Consider the following 22,643-nt stretch of genomic DNA (forward strand, 5'->3'; position numbering starts at 1 on the left):
TCCTTTCAAAGCCATCCTCTTCCTTTCAAAGCCATAGTCTTGGTAGTCTTTTCAGAGATATAATTGCAGCCCTTCAATAAATACCACTAATAATACCAATAATAATGTTTGTTGCACCTCTCAAAGAAACCAGGCCAAGGTACTATCTGGTTGTTTTCAGGTGTCATTTGGGGCTGCAACAACTCAATTGGAAGCTGGGATGCTATGGAGCAGAGGTCTAACCTTGAGGCTAAGGTACCTTCCTTGGGAAAGTGGGCCAGCAGCCAAAATGAAGAAGAACGGGAAACCTCAGTTCTCCCTGCTGAGAGCTATTCACTACAGCTAAACAAAAGTCATGTTGCTGGAACATGGAGCAAATACCTCACTGAGAGAGACCTTTTTTCCCTTCTTCTTTCCTCACCTCAACTAAGCCCTAGATAAAGCCTGGGCAGCTTATTTTCCCACCAACCTTGACCCATGTGACAACCTACATCCTGGTTCAGGGAGAGAACAGACATCTTCCCATCGCTGAGTAGGACCTTCCCTGCAACTCTGGGTTGTGGCGAGGAGGCCCCACCCTCCAGCTAATCCAGCCTAAATTAGAACTCCATTGTGATATTTTCTTTTTGAAACCCGGCATTGTTTTGTGCTCTGGGCTGCAGGGCTGAAGCCAGTCTCTAAGATCTGCTGCTGCGCTGTTGACCCTGAGGGGCTGATGCATCCTGCATCCTGGTTTTGCTCTTCGAGGCTGTGGGCACCACAGCCTCAGAGGAAAAGAGAATTTATTCATTTTTTAAAGCACAATTAGTCCAAACCCAGAAAGTTTAAGAAGTGATTCCCCAGGAGGATCCTCCAAAGAGGGTTTTACCTGCTCCTTGGGTTATCCTTTAAAATCCTTCAAAATTTCTAAAGCACTGCAATTATTTCCACAAGCTGTATCCAGCAGTTCTTGGAAGGATTTCAAAGTTACAGTGGAAGCAGCTTCCTGCAGCCTCTCCTGCCTGCCCACAGCAGAAACTTTTAGAAAGAGAAACAAAACCCTCATCAGGATGTTCTCTCTACCATGGCTCTAGCACTGCAGCCCACCTGCAAGAGGGTCGGTTCTAATTCTTTAACCCAAGAGACTTCCGAGAGGTTGGCTTTAGGGTGAGTCACTGACCCTAATTTATAAGCCAAAAGGACTCTATCCTTCAGCAGTAGTTATTTAAGTGTCCTGAAATTTCCTCAAAAGGCAAGTCAGGCACCCTAGCTACTTAAGAAAGTGTCTAATATTTGTATTCTTTAGGCAGGCACTGGTGGCCCATGCTTGTAATCTTAGCTACTCAGGAGGCTGAGAACTGATGATTGAGGTTCAAAGCCAGCCTAGGCAGAAAAAAAATTCAAAAGATTCTTGTTTCCAATTAACCAGGAAAAAGGCTACACTTGAGGCATGGCTCAAGTGATAGAATATCAGCAATGAGTGAAAAAGCCAAGCAAAAGAATGAGGTCCTGAATTCAAGCCATAGAAAACATTTTTGTTTCTTCTGTAAAGCAGCGACCTGAAGAAGATTGGCAGAGGCTGCAGATGAGCAGGATCTCTCTAGAAAAGCCTTATTGGGGAGTCTGGTTATTCCTTGGATTCCTAAAAGTAGCCATCTTCTCTCCACTAAAGCATGCAGGATTTTAGCTAGACTTCAGTAGGCCTTCAAGATAATTAGGATTCACTGGTGAGTCCAGATGAAAACAAATTCCTTTTGTGTGTGCATCATCCCTGGAACTTGAACTCAGTGCCTATGTGCTGTGCCTCAGCGTATTTTGCTCAATGCAAGTGCTTTACCACTTGACCTACAGCTTCATGTCTGACTATTTGTTAGTAGTTAATTAGAGATAAGAGTCTCACTGACTGTCCTTCCCAAGCTGGCTTTGAATCATGATCCTCAAATCTGTCTCCTGAGTAGCTAGGATTATATGTGTGAGCCATTGGCGCCTGGCTAAAGAACATAAATTCTTGGGCCACAGGGGCTCAAGAGTATCAATTCTACCAAATACCAGCTCTCTGTAACTTTGGGCAACGTTTTAACTTCTTTGATTCTCTTTATTTTCCCATCCTTAAAAGATACAATAAAGATGGTGAACTCACAGGGTTATAGGGAAAATTACATAAAATAAATTCAAATTCTTAGTATAGTGCCTACAGTAAGGTACAGTGATAATAACAATAATAATAACTAGGTGAAGTAAAAGAGAATCTCTGGAAATGCTTGACAATCAGAGGATGAGTTGCAGAGGTCTCTAGAATCTGGAACCTGCCTGTCTTCCAGTAGAGCCTAGGAAATGGGCTTGGCAGGAATATTGAGACTCATTTAGCAGTTTCCCCACACATCTGTTGTTTTCTAATGTCCTCAGCTCCTCTAGGTATAACCATCACTAGAGAAACAAACTGTGTGGCATCTATGTCAGGATCAAAGAGGTTTCCCAAACTGTGGGGCTTCCAGTGCCACAATTGAGTAAGTCTCAGGAAACATGGGCTTAATCTGGTCAACCTACACCAGCACAAGAGCACTGCCCAAATCCTCAGCTTGAAGCAGTTGCCTCAAGAACTGCTAAACACAGCAGGTGCTAGGTTCCCCATGCCAAAGCCACTGTGTGGGACATTTCAAGAGTCCCATTCCTTCACTCTCTGCAACATCATGTCTAGGTAGATAAACTATACAATGGGCAAGAACCATTTTTAAGTATGTGTGTTGGATGGTATATTGTCATTGTTTGTATGAAAGTCAACTTTAGCTGTATTGTGATTTGTTAATCTGGCAGTCCTACAGGTGAAAGCAGTCAGCTGGCCATAGCAAACCAAGCTGGCTACTAGGAGGGAGCCAGGAGAGTTGCTAGGGAAACCTCTAATAAGAAGTTATGTTCTTAGCAAGATCAAAAGAAAGCCCATGGATTTGGACAAGATCTTCACTAGCCATACAACAGACAAGGGTCTCATATCTAAAATATACTTAGAACTCAAAAAATTAAATCCCCCAACAACAAATCCTCAAAGAAACAACCATTCTACTAATAAGTGGGCTAAAGACTTAAAGAGAGACTTCTCTGAAGAGGAAAGAAGGATGGCCAATAGACACATGAAGAAATGCTCAACCTCTCTAGCCATAAAAGAAATGGAAATCAGAACAGCATTGAGATTCCACCTCACCCCAGTTAGAATGGCTATTCTCAAGAAATCTAATAACAACAAATGCTGGAGGGGATGTGGCAAAAAGGGAGTTGTTGGTGGGAGTATAAACTTCTACAACCACTTTGGAAAGCAGTATGGAGTTTCTTCAAAAGAGTATATATAGGGGACTGGGAAGGTGACTTAGTGGTAGAGCATCCCTTGTATGCATGAGGCCCTGGGTTCGATTCTCAGCACCATATAAGCAGAAAAAGTGGAAGTGGCACTGTGCCTCAAGTGGCAGAGCAATAGCCTTGAGCTGAAGAGCTGAGGGACAGCACCCAGGCCCAGAAGTTTAGGCCCCACAACCGACAAAAAATAAGACTACACATAGAACTCCCCTATGACCCAGCAATCCCACTTTTAGGCATTTACCCAAATAATCACAAACAAGGCCATACTAAAGCTACCAGCACAACTACATTTATCACAGCATTATTTGCCATAGCTAAGATATGGAACCAACCCTGATGCCCTCAGTAGATGAATGGATCAAGAAAATGTGATATATACATATATATATATATATATATATATATATATATATATATATAATGGAATTCTATGCTTCCATCAGAAAGATGCCCCATTTGTTAGGAAATGGAAAGACTCGGAAAAAATTATATTAAGTAAAGTAAGCCAGACCCAAAGAAAAATAGGTCCCATGGTTTCCCTTATCTGCAATAACTAGTATATGTCTAGGACAAACAGAGAAGGTCAAAAGCTATGTACATATGAGCATATAAGATGATGCTAAGTGAAATGAAACCCAAGATAGGGACACAAGAGGTTTTATCTTTGTTGCTGTTGGTTTTAATGTACTTATAATGTACTCTGTGATTGTTTTGTTTCTCTTGTATGTTCTTCCCCCATGCTATAAACCCTCTTTTCTCTGTATTTGATTCTGGTGTCCTGCATCTTGTATATACATTTTTCTATTTTGGGGAGGAGAAGGGAAATAACAAAAAGTTGAAACAAGGATACAGGTTGACCCATTGTAACAATGAGATGTACAAGCCACTATATTGAAAATGAACTTTTCAACTTTCGGGGGGAGGGAAGAGTTGGGGAGGTGGAGAGGGAAGGGATGGTAGGGGGAAAACAAAGGTGGGGGTAACAATGCTCGATAGGAAATGTACTTATTACATTACTCATGTAACTGTAACCCCTCTGTACAGTATATTTACAATCAAATATATATTAAAAAAAGAAGTTATGTTCTAAATGGACTCACTTTCCATGCTGCACATTTCATCCCCCATTTCCTTCATCTTATGGACCTACACTAAGCCCCTCAATCATACTCTGACTTTGGTACAGTCATCTGGAGCAAGGGAAATTAAGATGGGTCCTGAGGTAGGGTGAAATAGTACAATGTTTAGATGGTGTGGCTTTGTAGCCAGACAAATTGGGTTCACAGCAGCACACTTCCACTTAATACAGCACAGTAAGTAGCAACTGATCTTTCTCCCATTTCTCTTTTTTTCTTCTTATCCTATACCCATGATATAGAGGGGAAGACAGGGAACAGTCTATGGACACAGCCCTTGCTCTCAAGGAGGTAGAGCTTCTTCTGGAAAGCATGTCAGAAACATTAACCAAATTGAGAGGACCCAAACACAACTAACACTGAGTAGCTACACCATGTCTGGCACTGCCCTAAGTGCCCACTGTAAGCAGTTTCAGCCATTCCTTTCAAATTTAAATAAAATTGGTTCAAGTCTGCTGGATGTCATTAGCTCTTGTTTGTAACCCCAGCTACTCAGAAGACTGAGATCCAGAAGTCTGAAATTCAAAGTTAGCCTGAGCAGGAAAGTCTGTGAAACACTCTCTCCAAAATAACCATCAAAAAGCTGGGCTTGAGGAGTGGCTCAAGGACAGATCACTAGCTGAGCTAGCAACAGGTCTTCAGTTTGAATCCCAGTACTGGCCAAAAGAAATGTGTCTCAGGTCCTCATTCCATCCCTGACTGAGAAAACCCAATATCTTCCTTAAAATTTCTGAGAATTCTAAGGGTCTCTGGATCCCATGTGTTTTTAAATTTGGCTATTAACAAACTTCTGGTTATAGTTCTTAGTCCATAGCCATTCTTCTTTTTTTTGGTTACACATTATATCAGCACCACTGTTCTTCTTGCCTGATTTGTATTAAAAAAAAAAACACCTCATATGAGGGATTTATGCAAGCCACAGAATTTTAACAGTCCTCCAGAGACACCAGGCCTATAGATTCCTGAGTTATGTAGACTAGGAGTCACTTGAAGTCCAACCCTATAATTTGTTTGTGAACACATTTTACTTTGAGGTCTTACAGAATTGGAAAGTGTTCCTATGTCCAACTGATGGAGGTGCAAACTATCAGAGGACTTAAGTGACTTACTCAAGGTCATACAACTAGTCAGTAGCAGCAGCCATAGTGCCGGCTCTTTCATTTCATGTGCTGTCAAAGCCTGTCAAGCAGAGACCCACCAGGAATATACCTGGGGTTGGGTAAGTTGGGTTTGTTGCTCATTGCAACAAGGAGTGATACCCACTGTTTCTCACTGTGTACATTTTCTCTCCACAAGCAATAACCCAACACTGTAGAACACTATGTGCTGCTGATAGGCTTTGGTCAGAAAGCACTGGCAGATATGGAGCTTCATCTAGAATCAGCTGAGACCTCACTGCCTTGGCCCCAGATCTTCCACTTAAAGACAGTAATTACATTTGAATTCTTTGTACTTACTGCTTTAAGATACCATGTCTGGAAGTAAGTTCACATTGAATTGAGCTGTAATGTTTCATTAAATCCCTTTAGCCCAGATTCTAGGAATGATGTTTCTTGGAATATTTTGGTTACCTAAGCAGATTTTTATGACTTCTTGACTAAATAAATTTCTAGGCTTTCTAAGATGTATTCTTATGGTCTGTCTTTTTTTTCCTGGTCCTTGGGTTTGAACTCGGCCTGAGCACTGTCCCTGAGCTTCTTTTGCTAAAGGCCAGCACTCTACCACTTGAGTCACAGTACCATTTCTGGCTTTCTCTGTAATTAATTGGAGATAAGAGTCTCATGGACTTTCCTGCCTGGGTTCGTTTCAATCTGTGATCTTCAGATCTCAGCCTCCTGAGTAGCTAGGATTACAGGCGTAAACCACCAGTGCCAGGCTTTTCTAACTTTTTTGATGTCGACTGTTTATAAGATTGTTTATAAGGGGAAAAGTATAAGCAAAGGACAGGCATAGATTCCATAAGTTTGTCCTTGAGCTTCCCCTAGGGAATGAAGAGCTCAAAAAATTTCCTCAAACCATGTCCTTTGGATGACCTTTGGTTATAATTATTATATAATTACTATAATAACCTCAGGTTATTATGTCAAAATCTTACAAAGATTTCTCAGCATTATCATTGGGTCCCCGAGACCTGCCTGCCTTAATTGCCTCTACCCAGAAGCAGGGGCTTTGTTTGACCCTTGATTAATGATGACTGGCCTTTGAACAAGCTCTAGATATATAAAGTTCACTACCACCATCCTAGAAACTTTTCTCATGAGGCTTTCTGTCTAAAAATGGCATCTCTTCCTGGCTAAATACCTGCTTCCTTCATGTTTTCTCACTACACTACTAACTTGTTCACTTAGCCTTGTGACTGGCATGATCTCTTCAGGGACAATTTAAAATTGCAGTAAGCAATTCAGGTTGCTTCGTACATGAACAAAAGAGATACTTTAAAGTAAAAAGCAAAAAGCAACCCTCATGAAGTGACTGTCTTGTTTATCTAATAGAAATCTCTGCTTATTGTAGGAGATAGCAACTACTCCATTTTCATACTTTAAAGATAGATAGATACTGGCTGGCTTTTTAATTAGTACAATTGCCATGATAAAATTGCCATGGGCCCATGTGATGTTAAAAAGCAATTATATACCACATTCTTCTGCATCTATATCTGAAAAATCTGTATTTCTACATGTTAACAACCTTCTTTCTCTTTGCAGGAGAAACATAACTAGCTTTTTACAGTGATGAATGCATAGTTAACTGCAGCTGACTTCTGTTTTGCATGTTTATTTTCTGCTCCATTTTCTATTTTTCCCTCTCTGTGAAACTTTTAAGTTTCTAATTTAAATAATCATTTAGGGGGCTGGGAAGGTGGCTCAGTGGTAGCATGCCTGCCTTGCATGCCTGAGGCCCTTGGTTCAATTCTTCAGCACCACATAAAGCAGAACAAGCCAGAAGTGGCACTGTAGCTCAAGTGGTAGAGTGCTAGCTTTGAGCTGCAGAGCTGAGGGACAGCGCCCAGGCCCAGAGTTCAGACCCCCACGACCAATAAAAATAAAAATAAAAGAAAGTGCTTAGTAAATATTTAAAAAAATAATTTAGGCCAGGCACTGGTGGCTCACTCCTATAACTTGTGTATTCAGGAGGCTGAGATCCAGAGGATAGTAGTTTGATGAGAGCCTGGGCAGAAAATTCCATGAGACTCCATCTCCAAAATAATCAGTAAAAAGCAGAACTGGAGTCATGTCTCAAATGTAGAGCATCATCTAAACAAGCAAGCTGAGTGAGCCTAAGGCCCTTAGTACAAACCCAAGTATCAGAAAAAAGTTTGATCTAAGTCTGTCCAACTTTTAATTAAGTCAAACTGTTGTGAAAATTTTATGTACCAAAATTAATATTAAAATATCCTAGCAAATTAAAATTTATTTTATCATCCAGATATAAGTAAAATATGTAAATATATCTTTTAATTATTTACTTCAAATGAAAAGAAATATATTTAAGCACAAAGGCTGATAGTATAGCTGTCTGCCAGAAAAAGTGGCTTTTTCATAATTTTAGATTCATAAACTACTTTTTTGCCTTTGTTCATAAAGTTTCTGGTTATGGTGCTAAGGGTACTTCATTTAATGGTAATGGGTCAGAAGTATAATGTGAACAGAGAAGGTGAAGGACCATGAAGGTGGTCAAATACCTATGTACATGTGTGAAAATGAAACAGTGAAGCTTGCTGACATTGGTTTGGAAAGAGAAGAGAGAAAATGAAGGAGAATGATGGAGGGGTGAGTCTGATCGAGGTATATTGTATGGTCTATGGACAGGTCAAAAGGAAACCCCACTGCACAACTAAGTGATGCTAATTTAAAAAGTAGAAAAAGCATACTGTTTACTTCAACCTTCCATTAGACAAAGTAGCTAAACATAATCATTTGGTCCAAAAGCCATAGTAGCATATAGCTATCCTTACATAAGCATGTAAGGATTCCACTTAGCATACTTCTAGATCTCTGAATGATTCCCTGGGCTGTGCAAACTCTCCCATTGAGAGAATGGCTCACCACTTTTCAGCTAGTTGTCTAGCCTCCTTTGGAAATGTACTGCTGTCCCTTTTACACTGTTGCTGGGGTGCTCTAAGTCCATCATGCTTCTCCATTTACTTGAAGGAAAAACCTACAATTAATTGTTCACTTCTGTTAGGAAACTCTATAAATTGCACATGACCTCTAGAGACACTCAATTCTGCTTTGCAAGAGTTAGAACTGCTTAACTATACTGAAAAATTAGGTTAACTGGGCTGGGAATGTAGCTCAGTGGTACAGCAGTTGCCCAACAAGCAGAAGGCCCTGGATTCCATCCTGAGCATAACACACACACACACACACACACACACACACACACACACACACACACACACACACACACACACACACACACACACACACACAATGGGTTAGCATAGAGGGACACAAAATGGTCACACTTCTTTTGTTACAAATAATACTTTAGCTCCCAATATAATCTTGTGTCCTACTTGAGTGCTTTTTCATATATGGGCATCAAATATTAATGTTACATCTTAATTTATTTTGTGCATTTTGGGTAATACTTAGAGATTTTTAGATATTTAAAATTAAAATGACCACTGCTCCAAAGTACCATATTTCTCCAAAAATGTATTTTATTTTATTATTTTTTGTCGGTCATGGGGCTTGAACTCTGGGCTTGGGCGCTGTCCCTCAGCTCTTCAGCTTAAGGCGAACACTCTACCACTTGAGCCACAGCACCACGTCTGGCTTTTTCTGTTTATGTGGTGCGGAGGAATCAAACCCACGGCCTCATGCATGCGAGACAAGCACTCTACCACTGAGCCACCTTCCCAGCCCCCCAAAAATGTATTTTAAAATTGTCCCCAAACCCAGTTTTCTCCAGTGTGAGACACACACAGTGTAGTTTAGGAAAGTCCTGGGGTGGGTGGGGGGGGGGGAATGATTGTTCCTTTATGCATACTACACAAGCTGTGATTCCCATGTAAGGAACAATATAACTGGCAAAAATGATTCAAAACTTGCTTTGGACCCATAGCAAAGGTCATAAGTAACAATATTAATTCTAAACATCCAACAAACTGGCAGGTGCCTGTGTATCACAACTGCAGTCCAAGCTACTTACAAAGCTGTGATCTAGAGTACTGAGATTTGAAGCCAGCCTGGGCAGAAATGTCCTAGAGATTCTATCTTCAGTTAGCCAACAAAATACTAGAACCAGAAGCATAGCTCAAATGGTAGAAGTCCAGCTGTGAGTAAGAAAGCTGGCAAGAGCCCAAGTCTCTAAATTCAAGCTTCATTACCAGTATGCACGTTCATGCATGCACACAAACCCCAAACCATGTAAATTCAGAATTCTGGGCCCTTATGAATAATCACATTATCCTTAAATTTCTCTTAACTAGTCAAGGGGAATTTCACTCTATAATAAACGCTTCTTGCTGTAACTATATGCTACAAGATAAAACAGCTAAAACTTTTAAACAGTTATTTGTTTCCTGGACTAAAATCACTTCATTTCTGCAAATTGTTAGAACATTACAGTAGGCTCATGTGCACTGTCCAGTTTCAAATGTCATAGGTTATAGGATTCAACAGCTCATACTGCAATATAATGAGCAGAACACACTAATGCTAGTCCTGCTACTGACTACATCCTCTAAACACAATCTTGGCAATGGTGAAAATCTGGAAATCATTGGTTCATGTCCTTCAGCTTTACTTTCTGTCTTAGGCTACAACAGAAGTACCAAGAAACAACTAATCAGCTTCTAACAGCTAGACCCTGGTGTTTCCTACTAGTTGTTCCATGTTGTCTTATTAAAACAAATTCACAAAATGTGAACATCAGACAGGGCCATGATGGGTCAGGACCAGTGTGTAATCAGATCTGAACACAGACAAAACATGAACAGTGTCTAACCATAAACCTTACCAAACTTCCCTCATTCTGAGTGAAAGCGGTCTTCAATTACATCTTTATTTTTGCCTTAACATTCTCTATTTATAGATAAGATTTATTAAGATACCCAATTACCGAACTTCCTTACAGCATCCAATCTAGAACAAAGCTTTGCTTTCTTAGGCCCTCCCCAAATTTCTTAAGACAAGCCCAAATCCTATGTCAACCTAACACTTAACAGGGGCACCACCTGGTACCCTATAATGTCCATTCTCTCTTGCAGCAATGAATAATACATATATTACCTTACTTTTATCCTGCAAGGGAGAAAAGATCATTTCCCATTTTATAAAGTGAGACTTAAGAGTTTTAAAATATCTCCCCAAACTACAGCCAGTAAACTGAGAAAACTACACAAAAATCCAGGACTTTGTCATGACACACTGCCTTGAAAAAGACTACACAACTGCAATTGATTGGGTTCCTTGTAATTTAAAGAGAGTTCCATTTTTCAACAAACTATTTCTTGGCCCTGGTTGTCATATTGGCATACCGTTCCTTCCATGATTATCTTTGGCAAATTTCAATGCTCTCACTAACCTTGCACATCGTAGTTGAACATTAAATTCTGTGTATTATGAGTGAGTTGTAATGTACCTTGATGTGTCATATGGTGTGTTCTAGGGCTGCACCTGATTACTAGAATCACCATAACCTTATTTGCACAGAACAAAAAATAGCCAAAGCTCTTTCTTCAGACCATTTGCAGGAAGAGCGCTAAGTATCTCTGCCAGTCATGGTTGTTGCTAGCTCAGCACAGGCAATTCTAGGAGCATGAAGTGAGGGACCAGAGCTACCACTGCAGAACTTCTATTTAGTGCTGATGGAGGAGAATCACCTGTCAGCCTCCCAGCAAAGATGGAATGGATTCTTACTGCTGTCAGCCTTCTACCCACCTTGTGCTGGATATAAGTACTGAAGGGGGCTAAGAGCAGGTATTGAAGCTGGGCATGCTAATGCATGTCTGTAATCTCTGCACTCAGGTAGCATAGGCAGGAGGATTGCAAATTCCAGGTCAGCCTAGGCAACATACTTAGACTATCTCAGCTAACAAAAGAAAAAAAAGGAGATGTGTAAGATACAGCTTTTGTTCTAAGGAGTTTATTTTAGCCTCTCCCAATGTGTGAGGCCTTCTCTTCTCTCCCTCCCACCTGGGAGCAAATATTGAGATGCCAAAGGAAGACTCAGGGAGAGAGGGGGAAGATATGCTGGCTGAAGTGGGCATGAAGCCCAACCATGAGGTCCCTTAGGTCTTAAATGTGTGCATTCATTGATGCAGGACTGTCTTCTCTAAGATAATTACAAGGGTAGAGAAGAGGGGACATGGGCTGGGTAGAAGAGGAACAAAGTTTAAGTGGCAGGATCTTAGGAACAACTATTTGAAATGAGTGTTGGGAGAACAGGATAGTTTGCCTAGAGACTACATTTGTTTCAAGTTACTTAATTAGGATTCCACTTTCATTTAGAATGGCTTGATGAGCAGGTGACAGCTTACATCAGTAAGACTAGAATTAATGCTACTCCCAGACATTGGTGCTTTCAGGTGTCAGGAGAGGGGTTCCTTCTGAGCCGGCCAGAAAAAAGGGGAAACAGAATGACATCAAGGAAGATCTGGAGTCTTGAGAAGGGGCTAGCAGGGAACAAATGATCTGAAATACAGTGGGTACTTAAGAATCAGCTAGGGCAGTGTCTATTATAGGTTGTTTAATATCAGATTCACAACCTTCCTCCATTGGAATCTGTGGCAGTAGGATGAATAGTTGTACTAGAGATACCCCAAATATAGAGGATGTAAAAAATTTAGGCATCCTCTGCATAAGACCCAAGGCCAGCACAGCACCTTGGCATGGCTTGTCTTTATTAAATAATCAGAGTACATCCTCCACATAGGAGAGGCATAGGTTCCATGGAATTATGCTTAGGTTTCTTGAGATTTAATGTGAGAGGTTAGAGTTCAGGGCATGACTTGGTCTGTCTGGGCTTCCATTCTGCTGTTTAGCCCCCAGCCACCATAGCTACTGAGTGAGTTTCTGCTCCTTCTCCTAAAAAGCCCTAACTCCAAGGACACAATGTCTCTTGGCTAGCACCTAGCTGATAGTCTGCATTAAAAAAATCTATCCACTTTTCCCTATAAACAGAAGATAATGAATAGAAAAGGGCCATTAAAATTCAATGAAAACATTTCCAAATCACTGACATATGTTATTAGAGTTCCTCACTGGAAAGAGAGTAGAGCTTCCCAAAGCATGTTTCAGAGAATGTCAGTTCCACTGGGGAAAGGTGTCAAGTAAAAAGGAGTGTACAATCCAGATCATCACTTTTGGATAGTTATGCTTCCCACCAACACCAATGGTTGTGAGATATTAAAAATAGCAGTTTTCAACCAGGTGCTGGTGGCTCATACCTATAATCCTAGCTACTCAGGAGATCTGAAAATCATGGTTCAAAGCCAGCCTGGGTAGGAAAGTCCATGAGACCCTTATCTCCAATTAACTACCAAACAGTCAAAAGTGGAGCTATGGCTCAAGTGGTATCACACTAGCTTTGAGCAGAAAAAAAAAGAAGAAGAAGAAAAGCTCAGGGACAGCACACAGATCATGAGTTCAAGCCCCAATATCAGCACCAAAAAAAAAAAGCCTTTTCAGATCTTTCAAAGGCAGGAGTTCTACAGGCAAATACCTTTGGGAAAGGTTTGTGTCTCAGTTTGAATATGGTTTGTTTCCTCCAAATTCTACTGAAATTTAGGTCTCAGTGTAATGCTGTTGAAAAGTGAGGGGAACCTCTAAAAAGTGATTAGTTAAGAGGGATTAATGCCATTTTTATAGGCACAAGTTGTGCCTTGTCTGTTTCAGGCATGCCCATTTGCCCTTCCACTTTCCATAATTAATTGGAGCTGCATTTAAACCTCACCCGTGTCATGTTCCTGGACTTCCAAGCCTCCAGAACTGTGTGCCAACAAAAATTACTCAAATTTAGGATGCTGTTATGTCAACATAAAACAGATTAAGATAGCTGGGTTAATCAGAATTTTTGAAAAGTGTCTACTGTGCCAGTGTGCATTATCGTCTTTAAAAGATAATGAAAATAGAATTTGCAGTTTGATGCCATTTATCAAGTACTAACTGTATGCCACACTCTACATTAAGTATTTCACATGTAGATGCTACTGTAATCTTCATTCTATAGATGAAGAAATGGAGGCTCAGAGAGGCAAGAGGACTCATTCATGCTCAGAAGAGCTGATGATCTGAGGTCAGTGAAGCAGAGTCTATAAAAATGCTCATGGACCATTTGTTAGGAAATGGAAAAACTTGGAAAAAATTATATTAAGTGAAGTAAGCCAGGCCCAAAGAAACATAGGTCCCATGGTTTCCCTTATTTGTAATATCTAGTATATGTATGAGTCAAGCGGAAAAGGTCAGATAATGTGATGTCAGGAAAATGAACCCTTAGATGTGTATTTTAATGTTTTTTTCTTTCATGCATGTGTTTCTAACGCATTTATAAGATTATCTCTTTGTTGCTTTGTATGTCCCTCCCCCACAGTATAACCCCTGCTTTCACTATATTTGATGTCAGTATAACTTGTGGAGGAGATGGGGAAAAACCAGTTGTTTAAGGATACAGGTAGACCTGTTGCAACAATGAGAAGTACAAGTTGTCATGTCCAAAACTAGCTTTACAACGTCGGTGCGGGGGGGGGGGTGGGGGGGGAAGGAGAAAGATTGGGATTGGGGGGGAGGGGGGAGGCTGGGAAGGGATGTGAAGGGTAAACAAAGGAGGAGGCTGCAATGCTTGGTAAGAAATGTACGCATTATCCTGCCCATGTAATTGTAACTCCTCTGTACAGTATGTTCACAAATAAAATTAAATTAAAATAAAATAAAAAAAAGAAGGAAAAAAAAATTAAAAAAATGCTCATGGAAATTCACATTGTCTTTGTACAGGACTTACCACTAAAGTACATTTTCCAGATTCTACCACAATAAGATGATTGGACCTTACCATCAGAATGTGAATGGTGGTGTTTCAGTCCTCTCCAGACTGAAGAAGTTAAGAGTTGGTATGCCTCCTCTATCTTCTCTTCCTCTACCTCTTGCCAAGAATGCCGAGGACCCACTAAAGGGCCATAAAAGATGGCAGAAAAGATAACCTAACCACATTGTGAAATGGGTGTGAGTTCCTGAATGACTGAGTAGATTAGAGCTCACTAGTTCTCCCATCCTTCCCAAGCAGCACTGGACTGTATTCTGGACCCAAAATCATTGTTGATTTATTAAAATACTGAGATTTGGGTGTCATTTGCTTTATTTATCCTATCCAACTATGACCAATAGAATTGACATTTTAATATATATTTTTATTGTTGTAAAGATACTGTACAAAGGGCTTACAGTCCCATGAACAAGGCAATGAGTATATTTCCTATTGAGCATTGTTACCCCCTCCTTTGTTTTTCCCCTATCATACCTTCCCTCCTCACTTCCCCAACTCCACCCTCCACCCCAAGTTGTAAAGTTTGTTTTCAAGGTAGTGTCTTGTATATCTCATTGTTACAATGGGGTCAATCTGTATCCTTAATTAAGCATTTTGTTGTTTTCCTTCTCCTTCCCAAAAGTGTATATACAAGATGCAGGGCACTGGAATCAAATACAGTGAAAACAGATTATACCATGGAGGAAGAACATGCAAAAGAAACAAAAAAAATCACATAGTACATTAAAAAAAACAACAACAAAGATAAAACCTCTTGTGTTCCTACCTTGGTGTTAATTTCATTTAGCATCATCTTATATGGTCATATGTACATATCTTTAGACTTTTCCACTTGTCCTAGACATATACTCGTTATTACAGATAAGGGAAACCATGGAACCTAAGTTTCTTTGGGCCTGGCTTACTTCACTTAATATAATTTTTTCCAAGTCTTTCCATTTCCTAACAAATGGGGCAGTGTCATTCTTTCTGTTGGAAGCATAGAATTCCATTATGTGTGTGTGTGTGTGTGTGTGTGTGTGTGTGTGTATCTTGATCCATTCATCTACTGAGGGGCATCTGGGTTGGTTCCATATCTTAGCTATAGTTGTGCTGGTAGCTTGAATTGAAGAAAGACAGCCTCTTTAGTAAATGGTGCTAACAAAATTGGTTAAACACCTGTAGAAAACTAAGATAGATCATTATATCACCCTGCACCATAATCAACTCCTAATGGATCAAAGACCTTGAAGTAAAAGCACATACTCTGAAAACATTATAGGAAGGAATAGGAGAAACTCTAGGGGGCTCCTTGGCACAGGCAGAAATTTTCTTAATAAAAACCCAGAAACACAACAAATCAAAGAAAGGTTGAACAAATGGGATTGCATGAAACTCAGGACATTTTCTTTCTTTTAGCTTCTCTTGAAAAACATTCTGAGGCATATGCTGAGAAATTACAGTGTAGTGCAGTGAGTACAAGCTTCCAAGTCAGAACTAGACTCAAATCTCAAATCTGCACCAGTTACACAATTCTGGGTAAGTTACTTAGCTTTTCTGAGTCTTTGTGTCTAATGAAAAGTTGATATAGTAATATGAAACTCAAAACGTAGTTATAAAAGTTAAATGAGACCACACATACAATGTCTTTGTTCACTCAAAAAGCAGCCATTATCATTAGTACAGGGAAGCCACGGGATGACATATAATAATAAGGGACTAATAAGTACTATTTCTTTTTCTGTACTTCCCTTTCTCCCCGCCCCCATATTCTGATACAAGAGAGCAGGCTTGACTTGTCAGGCACCTTGTCTTGATTACTACCCTCCTTGCTTCCTGATGGCTAGTATCTTCTGCAAGGTGACTTAGGTGTCTCTTTTTAAACACATTTTCTCAGTTCCTCCTCCTGGATTCCTCTGGGCTGAGTCCTGTGGTTGGAATGGTCCAGGAATATGTTGCTTCCTCCATTTTCAGGATCTAATTTACTCATAGTTTCAATGTACAGGGAACCAAAGTGTTGCAAATTTCCTTCTGCAAAGAGCAGAAGGTACAACCACTGCAGGCAGAGGTCTTCTATGTGGGGGTAAAGGGGGATCACTACAAAGAAAATTCTAGTGATAAAAGGGATCCTTGATCTATGGTAATAAGTGACCATGCTAGACAGTAATTCACACACATATACCTCTTACTGAAGCAGGCAAAATAAAGATTTCTTGTAACTTGTCCAGTTGTAGCTCTCCTCAATCCCCATCACTATCACAGAGAAAGTAAGATATGTATTAAAAGCTCAGTTATTTTTAATGTTTCTTCAAAGTTAGCCTGAATCACTCAACTATTTCCTCTTTCCTCTGATCTGGTGTTTTCATTGATTTTACACTCGCCTATACTTACTTGGCCTCAGGCTGGTGAACTTCCTAAGGGAATGTCTTTGGTAAGCTGCACTGGTGAAGAGCCTGTTCTTGTTGGGGGCATGGAGCTCCTTCTCTCAGCTCCTGCAAACCATGACTGTTTTCCCAGAACCCTCTGGTATTTCCTGCTATTCTTGACTCTGAGGTTGATGTTATTTAACTCTTCCCTCAGTCTAGACCATTCTGTCCTCTGTGTGTAGAAGACCACTGAGCCTCAAAGAATCACAGCATTGAAGCCGGCATAGGAGGTACTTCTTAGAGGTCTTTATGGCTGATGCTGATACGTGATCACAACAGAAACCTTTAGGAAGTGCCATGGCCCCTCAGCAGAGGCAGGCATCTAACAGGAGCCCCTGGCAGCTTGGAAGTTGCAAACAAATCCTCTTGATCTTATCTCCTAAAAGGCAGAGTATAACTATAAGTAATAGTTATCAGGTGCTTGATAAATGCTCAAACCTGTTCTAATCACTTGATAATTATGTTTTGAATCTGTAATCCCTGTTTTATAGACAAGGTAGCTGAATCACTGAAAGGTTGTAGGATATAGGACAAAGTTTTAAACCTAAATAATATGCCTCTAGGTCCTACACATCTAACTACCATTCCATTCACATTTCTTGCATAGCATACTTACATGTAAAAAAAAAAAGTGCATATTGTGCCTTCCACCTCCTTAGTTCTTCATTCAGATGTTTTCATTGCCTGGAGGCTTCATCCACCATATAGAAAATCCCAGTAATTTACCCTAAAAGAGAGATATGGGACAGTATGACTTTAAGACAAAGAGTAGTAAGTCCCTATCTGGAATCTTAAAGCGACGAGGAAAGGAAAGGAGTATAGCAAAAGTAAGTATTTGGAGAAGAAAGCAGCAGAATTCTCTCTTCTCCCCAGGCAATTCAGCTGCTGCCCCAGCTTCCCCTGCATAGACATATATGTGTGTTCTCACAGGCACATAGTTCTGTGCTCAATTATTACAGCAGAAGGGAAGAGCAGGGCTTCCAGATAAGTGATTGCTTGTTAGTGAAGGAGCTTGGCAGATGTGCCCTCCAGCTCTGCTTTTAAAAGAACCCCAGAATATTGGGGGTTGGGTGACCTGCAAATTTCCTGGGGCTCTGAGAACACCTACAGTGAAGACAGATGCTAAGAAGACACTCAGCTGCTCTGCAGCTCTGCTCATTCAAGATGCTGTGAGCATAGCTTTGTGGGCAGCCTCTTAGGCTTGCATTGTGGATCTTCCTAAGGCAGGCTCAGTAGGGTCACCCAGAAGAAGTCTCATTTCCTCTAGATTCTCCTTAGCTTGCAGGAACCTCTCCATTTTTTCAGCCAGTGGGCTACCTGTAGATTGACCTTAGTCTCCATCAGTTCCTTAAGCTTTGACTCATTTGCATGAAATTACAGTCTTGGTGACCTTCAGTTCCCCCAAGAATGTTAGCTAAACAGGAAAGCAAAATCTTCCCACAGTGCTTCTCTCTAAGTGGCTTGCCACTGTGTGTGTTTTGAAACTTGTTTTGAACCTGTACACCCCATGTTAGACATCTTGGCAACTGTTTTAAAAACTATTTTAAAAAATAGTACTGGGGATTAAAACTTAGGCCTCATACTTGCTAGGCAGGCATGCTGCCATTTGAGCCACTCCACCAGTTCCTTTTTGAATTGGTTACTTTCCAGACAGGGTGTCACTTTATGCCCAGGCCAGCTGGACTGCAGTCTTCCTCTTTATGCTTCTCCCATAGCTTGCGATGACAAACACATGCTACTGTGCCCAGTAATTGGTCAAGATGGAGTCTCAAGAATTTTTTAATGCCTAGACTGGACTCAAACCATGGTCCTCCAGTCTCTATCCAAGTAGCTACAATTACAAGCATGAACCACCATGCTCCACTTCTTATTCTCTTACTTTTATAGGTACGTGGTCTCATGTGTACTTAAGTGTCTTAGTTTACTCATCTGTAAAATGAAGATGATATTGCCCTGCATGTCTCATGGAAAATTTTGAGAATATAGTGAGATAAATTTCTGAAGGCATTGGTCAAACACACAAAATGTTGTATTACTAAAGGATACATCTGTCTTACCCACTATCCTGTAAACTTCTCTTCTGCCTAATAGTTCCCTTCTTAATGCCAACATAGTATTTTATGAATAATAGCTAATGAAATGATATTTCATGATTCAAGATTTGTTTGGGAGCATAATAGTTGGACTGAAAATGTCTAGCAGGTCTTTGTTATCATAAGCTGCTTTATAGCCCAAGCCTTAATTCAGAGTTTTTCCATATCCCCTATATCCTCAGGCGACAGTGAATGAAAACAATGACACTCATTTTTTTTTCATACAGGGCAGTGAGAGTGGGACTATACTGGGCTTCAAAGAGATTGGGTCTAGGCATGGCTTCTTCCCCATCACCACCACAATTAAGGAGGTAAAGGGGAGGGTAATACCCAAGACGAACACTGTGATGGTACAGGACAGTAAGGGGACAGTAGGAACCATGGAACTTGTCAGAACTCTCCTTGTTCATTCCAAACCAGTTCAGATTCAGCTAATGTGAACATTAACCAAAGATTAAATGGGATTCTAACAGCAAATGGCCTGACACAAGAAGGGAAATAGCCAGGTATGGTGACTCAAACCCATAATCCCAGCACTTGGAAAGTTGAGTTCAAAACCAGCCTTGGCTACATAAAGATACTCTGTCTCAAAAGAGGAAGATCCTAGGGATCTGAGAGCTCAGTGAGGACAGGGGGTAGGGAGAATGAGCAAATACCTATAGAACTGGATGATAAATTTGAGGCCACTATCTTAAGGAGTTGACACCTGAAAAAACTCCTCCAAGGTCACAGAACTAGGGAAGGATACTGCTATGACTGCAGCCTAGGCAACCAACTTTAGAGACCAAGGTTTTACTTTCCTTATTCCTACCCAGAGGCTGGCTCTTTATTATTTCATAACTCCTAGCAAATTTGGTCATCACTGCAATCCCAGCAGTTTGGCAGGGCAAAGAGCGTCATTGCAGAAGGATGACAGAGGAAAATGAGGCCCAGGAAGATTTCTGCATTAATAGTCACACAGGCTGATAGCAGGACCAAGAACATAAGCAGGTTATGCTCTATGGCTTAGGGCAATGTATCTGGAGCTCGACAAATCCAAATCTCAGCTACTGTCCAGGAGACCTTCAGGGAGTTTCCTATGCTCATTGAGGATCAGTTTTCTCAACTATAAATTAGGGAATTGTTATACTAGTTACTTCTCCAGGCTGGAGAGTTCTTGGCATGGCTGAAAGCACATAACTTAATAATATCTTTTTTGCTTCCTTTCTCCCCTCCCATCCTTAGTGCCTATTTAGGAAGAAGTCCAGTGTGAGGAGGAGAAGGGGAGTTGATAACAGAAGCTGAGAAAGTGAACTATGGGACATATAACCGACAGCAAGCACTCCCTTATCACCTGGCACTAGTCTCCTCCTTTCCCTCCTTCATTCAGCCAAGGACATTGGACAAAAGAGTATCTGGAGTGGGCTGGCACTCTCAATGCCATTTGTGTTTCTGGGCAGGCAGTCTTGTAAAATCTCTATACAATTAAAAATATCAATAAATGCCAATTGTCTGCTATGGAGATAAACAGACAGACAGATAACAGATGTAGAGGAATGAGCCATGAGGACTGAAGGCCCTGCAGCTTGGGAGTTGGGAGGAAGTGAAGACAAAAATGAAGGCAAGGACATTTGTGCACAAATACATACAAATTGTCACTACAAGATCATGTCCCTTTCCCCTCAGACAGACAGCTTAGTGGCTTTATGGCCTAGTTCTACTAGGCCTCCATTTTGCTTAGTACCATTAAAACTAAAGTCAGTGCCAATTCCTGACACTGGCTCCAATTCTCATTTCCTTTTCTGATGAACATTTTTTGTGTGTATGCCAGTACCAGTGTTTGAATTGAAGACTTTGCACTCAATTGTTTGCTTGGCTGGGCCTCTACCACCTGAGTCATACCTCCCATCTGACATTTTGATGGTTAATAGAGTTTTGTGGACTTTTGTGTTTGGGATGGCTTTGAAACATAGTCTTCTAGGTCTCATACTCCTAAGTAGCTAGGATTACAGGTATGAGCTACTGGGACCCAGCTTGATGAACACTCTTGTATATTTGACTTACATCTTTTTAAAAAATTTCGTATTTGGGGCTGGGAAGGTGGCTCAGTGGTAGAGCACTTGCCTTGCATTCATGAGGCCCTGGGTTCGATTCCTCAGCACCGCATAAGCAAAAAGAAAAAAGCCAGAAGTGGCGCTGTGGCTCAAGTGGTAGAGCACTAGCCTTGAGCTGAAGAGCTGAGGGACAGCGCCCAGGCCCAGACAGAATTCAGGCCCCATGACCGGACCCCCCCAAAAAAAATTCATATAATATGATCATTATTGAGAAAGAATTCAATTGAGATCTATGAATCTAGTGGTTAATTTTACCATAAATTGCATGTGTGGCTATTTGTTTATTCATTTTCTTATTGATGGAGAGTTAGGTTATTTCCAATTATTCCCTACTACAATATTACAACAAATGCCTTCATGCAAGCCACTTTTTGTATCTGTGAGTGTAGTTCTTGGTGGATATATACTTAGAAGTAGAATTTCTCTGTCAAAGGGCACATAAAAATTCGAATTCCTTAAATCAAAACTGCTCCAAAACCGGCTATATCTATTTACATAATGCCATATGTAGGGTCAGTCTCACTACATTGTTAATTCTTTTGAAATGTTTTGCCACTCTGATGTGTACAAAACTACATCTGGCCAGGCACTGGTGGCCCACACCTGTAATCCTAGCTACTCATGAGGCTGAAATCTGAGGATTGCAGTTTGAAGCCAGCTTAGGCATAAAAAGTTTGTGAGACCCTTATCTCCAATAAACTACTCAGAAAAATCCAGAAATGGTGCTGTGGCCTTGATCACAAAGAGGCTCAAGGACAACGCCCAGGCCCTGAGTTTAAGCCACAAGACTGGTAAAAAAAAAACACCTTAAAAACAAAACCCCAAAACTATATCTTTCCTGGTTTATAATGAGTCCTTTTGGTTACTATTACCTATTTATCTGGGCTTCCCCTTCTGTAAGTTGACTATTTGAACAGTATTTCTCTAGCATATCTTTTAACCCTTTCTTGCCCTAATTACTCTGGATACTCATTTTGAATATGCTAATATATGTCACCAATATTTTCCCCAATTTACTTCTCTATTCAATATCCCAATTATTCTCTTGATTGGGTGGAGATCCATCCTTTAAATTGCTGCAAAGATATCATCCTTCATTTTCTACTACTAATTGTTCAGTTTTGCTTTTTATGTTTGACTCTTTAATATTTAAACCTTTGTTTCTAGCTGGCATGAGATAAACATTTTTTCTTGCTTTATCACTACCATAAGGCAGTCCTTCCAAGATTATGTCTGTTAGTTGTACCTAACACAGGCCTTTCCTGTAGTATTCAGTTCATAAGCAATAAGTTAACACTCATTCATTGAGCTCCTACTATGTTCAGAGCTCTGAAGAGATTCTAGTGGAATTGATGATGCAGAGTGTGCTTCAAGAAACATGCTATCTACCTGGGAAAATAAAACATGGATACAAGAAAAATATTTTTGAGTATATACAAAGTCACAAATAGGTGAGGATTTTTTTAAAGCCCCTGGAGTTGGGTGCCGGTGGCTCACACCTGTAATCATAGCTACTCAGAAGGTTGAGATCTAAGGATCAAGGTTTGAAGCTAACCTGGACAGTAAAGTCCCTGAGACGCTTGTCTCCTATTTAATCACCAAAAAAAGCTGGAAACA

General features: G+C 40.5%; 1 protein-coding gene across 4 annotated transcripts in view; it reads right to left on the reverse strand.

Moving 5' to 3' along the window:
- Positions 1-22,643, reverse strand: part of Plp1 (proteolipid protein 1) — a 113,586-nt gene that overhangs the window by 21,502 nt on the left and 69,441 nt on the right. For all 4 annotated transcript variants that reach the window (XM_070040001.1, XM_070040000.1, XM_070040004.1 and 1 more), the window contains 2 exons: positions 17,457-17,567; positions 16,597-16,667 (listed from right to left, as the gene is read on the reverse strand). The gene's annotated coding sequence lies outside the window, so the exon portion shown is untranslated. The remainder of the gene's footprint in view (positions 1-16,596; positions 16,668-17,456; positions 17,568-22,643) is intronic.

This window comes from Dipodomys merriami, unplaced genomic scaffold (genome assembly GCF_024711535.1).
Source record: "Dipodomys merriami isolate MVZ:Mamm:240054 unplaced genomic scaffold, mDipMer1.0.p SCAF_3, whole genome shotgun sequence".
NCBI lineage: Eukaryota > Metazoa > Chordata > Mammalia > Rodentia > Heteromyidae > Dipodomys > Dipodomys merriami.